A 6,949-nucleotide genomic window follows, 5' to 3' on the forward strand; every position below is an offset into this window, starting at 1 on the left:
TTTTAGGAAGTCACTGTGCACTGGAGAGATTCCGAAGGACTGGGAAATGGCAAATATCATCCCATTATATAAAAAGGGTGACAGGGCAGATCCAAGCAACTATAGGCCAGTAAGCTTAACAAGCATCACAGAAAAATTAATGGAAGGAATTATTAAGGATAAGATTGAGCAACACATGACAAGGACAGGAGTTATCCTGAACAGTCAGCATGGGTTCAGAAGAGGGAGGTCGTGTTTTACTAACATGTTGGAATTCTGAGGAGGCAACAAAAGCATACGATCAAAGTGGAGCTTATGATATTATTTATGTGGACTTTCAGGAAGCAGTTGATAAGGTGCCACATGAGAGGTTGGGCATCAAGTTAAAAGAAGTGGGAGTTCAGGGTGATGTTTTTAGATGGGTGCAGAATTGGCTCAGACACAGGAAGCCGAGGGTGATGGTGACGAGGAACCGCTTCAGAACTGGCCGATGTTAAGAGTGGTGTTCCACAGGGGTCAGTGTTAGGGCCGCTGCTATTTTTAATATATATAAATGATTTAGATAGGAATATAAGTAACAAGCTGGTTAAGTTTGCAGATGATACCAAGACAGGTGGATTAGCAGATAATTTGGAATCCGTTATATCATTACAGAAGGACTTGGATAGCATACAGGCTTGGGCAGATGAAATTGAATGTCAGTAAATGTAAAGTATTACACATAGGAAGTAAAAATGTTAGGTTTGAATACACAATGGGCGGTCGGAAAATCGAGAGTACACTTTATGAGAAGGATTTAGGAGTCATAGTGGACTCAAAGCTATCAACTTTCCAACAGTGTTCAGAAGCCATTAAGAAGGCTAACAGAATGTCAGGTTACATAACACAATGTGTGGAGTACAAGACCACATGTGCAAGACATGAGCAGGTGAGTAGGCAGATGGTCACTTAGTGGCTCTTGAATTAGAAACATTGTCCGTTATAAACTCTACACAGTAAATGGGAAAATATAAAAAATATAAAACTGCTCAAAAAAATTAAAGGAACACTTTGAAAAGACATCAGATCTCAATGGGGAAAAAAAATCCTGCTGAATATCTCTACTGATATGGACTGGATAATGTGTTAGGAATGAAGGGATGGCACATCATTTGGAAATGAAAATTATCAATCTACAGAGGGCTGAATTCAAAGACACCTAGAAAATCAAAGTAAAAAAATGATGCGGCAGGCTCGTCCATTTTGCTGAAATTTCATTGCAGCAACTCTAAATCGTACTCTGTAGTTTATATGGCCCTCATGTGCTTGTATGCATGCCTGACAATGTCAGGCAAGATGCTCCTAATGAGATGACGGGTGGTGTCCTGAGGGATCTCCTCCCAGACCTGAACATCACTGAGCTTCTGGACAGTCGTAGGTGCAACCTGGCGGTGTCACATGGACCAAAACATACTGTCCCAGAGGTGTTCTATTGGATTTAGGTCTGGCTAGTGAACATGGGGGCCAGTCAGTGGTATCAAGTCCTTCATCCTTCAGGAACTACCTTTATACTCTCACCACATGAGGCTGGGGATTGTCGTGCACCAGGAGGAACCCAGGACCCACTACACCAGTATAGGGTCAACCTAATGGCAGTCAAGGTGCAGTTGTCTAGCCTGTAGAGGTCTGTGCGTCTCTCCATCAATATGCCTCTCCAGACCATCACTGACCCACCACCAAACCGGTCATGCTGAACGATGTTACAGGCAGCATAACGTTCTCCACAACTTCTCCAGATCCTTTCACGTCTGTCACAGGTGCTCAGGGTGAACCTGCTCTCCTCTGTGAGAAGCACAGGGCTCCAGTGGTGGACCTGCCAATTCTGGTATTCTATGGCAAATGAAAATCGAGTTCCACGGTGCCAGGCACAGGGCCCACTAGAGGAAGTCTGGCCCTCAGGCCACCCTCATGAAAGTCCGTTTCTGATTTTTAGGTCAGAGACATTCACACCAGTGGCCTGCTGGAGGTCATTCTGTAGGGCTCCAGCAGTGCTCAACCTGTTCCTCCTTGCCCAAAGGTGCAGATACTGGTCTTGCTGATGGGTTAAGGACCTTCTACAGTCCTGTCCAGCTCTCCTAGAGTAACTGCCTGTCTCCTGGAATCTCTTTTATGCCCTTGAGACTGTGCAGGGAGACACAGCAAACCTTCTGGCAATGACACGTATTGATGTGCCATCCTGGAGAAGTTGGACTACCTGTGCAACCTCTGTAGGGTCCAGGTATCGCCACATGCTACCAGTAGTGACACTGACTGTAGCCAAATGCAAAATGAGTGAAAAAACTGTCAGTGGCCTCCACCTGTTAAACCATTCATTCCTGTTTTGGGGGTCATCTCATTGTTGCCCCTTTAGTGCCCCTGTTGTTAATTTCATTAACACCAATGCAGCTGAAACTGATTAACAACCCCCTTCGCTACAACTGACCAGATCAATAGCCCAGAAGTTTCATTGACTTGATGCTGTACTCGGATTAAAAAGTGTTCCTCTAATTTTTAGAGCAGTATATATGGGCAAAGTTGAGGAGATCAAAATCACTCTACAAAATATAAAAAGAAAAAAATTAAGAATTCATTAGGCAGGCTGGTAGAAGCAGGTGGTTGAACGGAGTTAGAAGGTTGTAATAACTTTCTAATTGTGGAGAACAGGCCTTTGGGGCTTCCCCAGACAACAGGAACAGTGGTAGAGTGAAGGGTGGGCTTGCCTGTTTGAGGGCTTCCTTATAGCTGGTGACACGGTCTTTATACGAATGAGCATTCGCACGCAACTCTGCTGTCCTGATGCCCAGATAGATTTATAGATCAAACCTCCTGTGGAAAAAATGGGTGCATGTTGAGGGAAGGAGACTGAATGTATACTGTACATCTTTAAAGGAGCGATACCACATGTTTAAATAAATGATCAGATATGCCCGTAAAGAAGCAATAACCCATAATAAGTGTGTGAGTACGTTCTCAAAGTGAGAGACTAGCTTTTGTTCAGATGATATTGCAGACTGGTGGCTGGAATGGCCGCTAAGCAAATCTGTTAGTAGAACAAGAGAGCAAGACAAGCACTTCAAGCAGCAGAAGACCGTTCATTGCATTCCCACCAAGCTATTGAACAACAGAAAGTTGTACAGTTCAACCTACTTTACATGACAAAGCACAATGGGTCAAAAGTCCAAAGAAAGGTTTTCTGGTTTCTACCTTTTATTGGCCAACTAAAAAGATTACAATATGCAGGCTGTTGAGGCAACTCAGGCCCCTTCTTCAGGCCAATAAAAGGTGTCACTTTGCTTGGCTTCTCACTACATCCATAATGGCTAACACCCTAGTACCGCTGGTTTCTGTCGTAATGGCAATGTTAATTATTTTCCATTGGTGTCCTTCAATATTTGTTCTGCTGTTCTTCCTGTTGAATTTTTCATTCTTTCTTTTGTTGATGCCATGGATAATCTGTAGCTCTAAACTGGCCTGGTGTGCACTGGCGTGTGCTTGATTGTGTCCTGCGAGAGGCTGGCACTCTGTCTGGGGTTGGTTTTTCATTTTGCCCCCTACTGCCACCAGGACAGGCATCGCTTCCAAGTGAATAAGTGAGTGAGATGATCGATGGATGAAGTAAACATGACGTGAAGTCTCAAAGTGACAGAGAAGTACTGTAACACACAATTAGAGCACATTGCTCTGTGTCCAAATTCCAGACATTACTCCACTTGTGTCAGCCCTGGCAAGTGTTAGCAGAACCTAACTAGGCATATCATGTTCAGATTTCATCCTTTGATAAGATCCAGTTTACAGAGTTTACATTAAAAAAAACACAATGGATGAAAAGGCAATAAGGTTTATCGTGCCAAAGAAATGTCAAAATCCACAGTATTCTTTCTGTATATTTTATCGTAGAGTCTTGGATTAGGTACTAACAGGTGAGGTTTAGGGCTTGCTAACCTGTGCAGGTTCAGGTGTTCAACAACAAACATGACTGATATTGCATTTCGCTACCCATAATGCAACGTTTTCCTCCTCTCTCTCTCTATTGGAGCCCACATGTGCCTTCTAAGGACAGGAATACCTTTTGCACAATTCACTGTAAGAACGCCGCTCACCGGCTTGACACTCACAAGTGGTAACAGTGTGCAAGAAGCTGTTTATCAGTTCTCTACCTGTATGAACCCAAGCAACGAATCGTTTTGCAATTGTTGTTTATGACGATTGTGACAACTCTAGAGGGCATAGCAGCCACTCAACCCGACACAGACAGACGCAGGAGGCACACTTGAGAAGTTTTGTATTTTTCTTCACCTCGTTTCCCACAGGCACAACACACAATCCTTTTTCTTCTCTTTCTTATTCTTCTCCACTCCCTTTTTCTTCTCTTTCTTATTCTTCTCCACTCCTCCTGGCTCTGGCTCATCGAGTAATGTCCGCTGACCCCTTATATAAGGTGCTCGTTGCCCCACTTCTGGGTGTGGCAGAAGACCCGCCCACACGGGCTCAGGAACAGCTGCAGCGACCCCTGGTGGCACCCCTGGATCCCAACAGGGCTGTATCCAACTCCATCTCTCATAAGGGGGGCTGCCATACTAGCGTTTCAGGGGGGAGGTAATGCTCTGTCCACACTTGTTCCCCCGGTCCTTCCAAGGAAGAGACGTCGTCGGCCATTCACCACATGATATACAGGTGTATAGTTTTGTAAATACGCAAATCTTAAAGGCTGAACGTAGCCACTTATTCACACAGCTTTTCTTGTAAAATGTAATTAACAAATGTTTGGTGTCACTGAGCCTAATCAAAAATTCAAAGAACCATTTCACATTTTGATTACATTAGTGTGGGTACACTGGTAAAATTCAGTGTCAAACTTGGCACCTTCTCACATGTGTAAAAGAGCACAGGAACAATCTGTGATGGTTCATGGGAACTGCAGAAGGCTGAATTGCTTTGGGACACTTTATTGCAACAAGAGGGATTCTTGTGTTAAACTGAAGAAAACATTTACCCGGGCCAATGTGGATGCACTAATCAAATTCATTGGCAAACTTGGCACAATTCTACATCTACAGCACAGAATGATCAATGACGGTGCATTGGCAGCCGTAAGGGTTACGCTCCTTTAGTATTTTAACATGCCTGCAATGCAGACAGGCGCCTCGTCCCATAATAACTACAGATTAGCGGCATGTCATGAAGATCTTTGAGTGGCTGCTCCTGGACTTTATGAACTCTCTTGTGAAAGACCTCCTGGACTCCATGCATTTTGCCAATTGGACAAAGATTGGAGTGGAAGATGCAATCATCTCTCTGCTCTACAAGCCTTACTCCCACCCGGACAAAGCTGGTGGCACCGTCAGGATTATGGTTTTCTGGTTTTTTTTTTTATTTCTCCCAGTGGTGGGCCGTCGGGTCCTTCTCTGCTGGCCTAAAAAAATATCTGAATCACAAACTGATGTTAATTATATTTTGTCCATGAATACTTATTAAATAATTCCAAGTAGTCTTTAACTTATTAAAAAATTCCAAATTTCTTTTAAAGAAATTTTCTCCAGTACCTTTGGCACCATCCAGCCAACTCTGTTCAGGGCTAAGCTCAAAGGTATGCAGGTGGAAGAGTCGATGGTGTTCTGCATAATGGACTATTTGTTGGGCAGGCCACAGTTTGTGAGGCCCAAGGACTGTGAGCAACACTGGGGTACGTACACCAAGGAACAGTCCTGTCTGCTTTTTGTTCATGCTGTACACCAGGGGTGCCCAAGATGTCGATCGCGATCGACCGGTAGATCACAAATTGAGTGCAGGAAGATCGCATTGCATTCAAAAACATTTTTAAACGTTAGTCTATCATATATCCTCCCTATGGCATTTGCCACTTGATTGACATACATGGAGGCCAGTCTGAGATCTCTTTTCTTCTAACACGCTGGTCATCCCACATGCACGATCAAACACGCGAGCTACTACAAAACTCTGGCTGTGATCTAGTTAGCCTTCCAATTTATATCGATGGGATTTAAAAAAAATTGTTTCGGGAGGGTATGGGCTGGATGTGGAATTAGAAGAGGATTTTTTCTCTCACAATGTCACAATCGAAGTGCGTTTGTCTGATCTGTCGATCTATCATTGCTATTCCAAAGAAGGAAAATGTGGAAAGGCACTTTTGAACTGTTCATAAAAACTACGAAACTGACTTCCTTCCAAAAAAGCGATCTGAGAAAGAGAAAGGAGAGGGAACTAAAATGGCAGTTAATCGGACAGCCGATATAGCATTTTTAATGTAGGTAGATCATTTAGACCTGGTCATTTTAAAAGTAGCTCACAAGCCGAAAAAGTGTGGGCACCCCTGCTGTACACCTCACCGTGTCAAGAGGGATGGGACAGAGGAGTCAGGTGAAGAACTTGGTTTCTTGGCATAAAGCAAATTGTCTGCAACTTGACATTTGTAAAACCAAGGAAATGGTGAATGATTTTTGCCACACACAAGAGTCTCCGTTTAGGAAGTGGACGAGGAGGTGGTGCACTCATAGAGATACTCGGGAGTCCACGTCAACGACGGGTTAGACTGATCTTGTAACACAAAGGAACTACTGTATGGTAGTAAGGGCTGAGCAGGCTTTTCACCTCAGGAGACCGAGTTCCTTTACTGTGGGCAGTGACGTCCTTTACATATCTAGAGCTCTGTGGTGTGCTGGGGCTGACAACATCAATTCAAGAGAAGCCCACTGAATCAAGCAGCTACTGAGTTATGGGATGCACTCCTAAACCCCTGAGGTATGGTACCAATGGCGAGAACGAAGACACAACTGGTGATCATTTTTTAACAATGGTGCAACTAGATAGTGTGATGGGCAGCCATGGCCACTACCTGGCTGGGACACAAACGTAGAGGAAGGACCAGGGGAGAGGGCATTGTGGAGGCAATACCTCCCCTGGGACACTAGAGGGCAGCGCTTCTGGGCGGCCG

The sequence above is a fragment of the Polypterus senegalus genome, chromosome 3, assembly GCF_016835505.1.
Source record: "Polypterus senegalus isolate Bchr_013 chromosome 3, ASM1683550v1, whole genome shotgun sequence".
NCBI classification, from domain to species: domain Eukaryota; kingdom Metazoa; phylum Chordata; class Cladistia; order Polypteriformes; family Polypteridae; genus Polypterus; species Polypterus senegalus.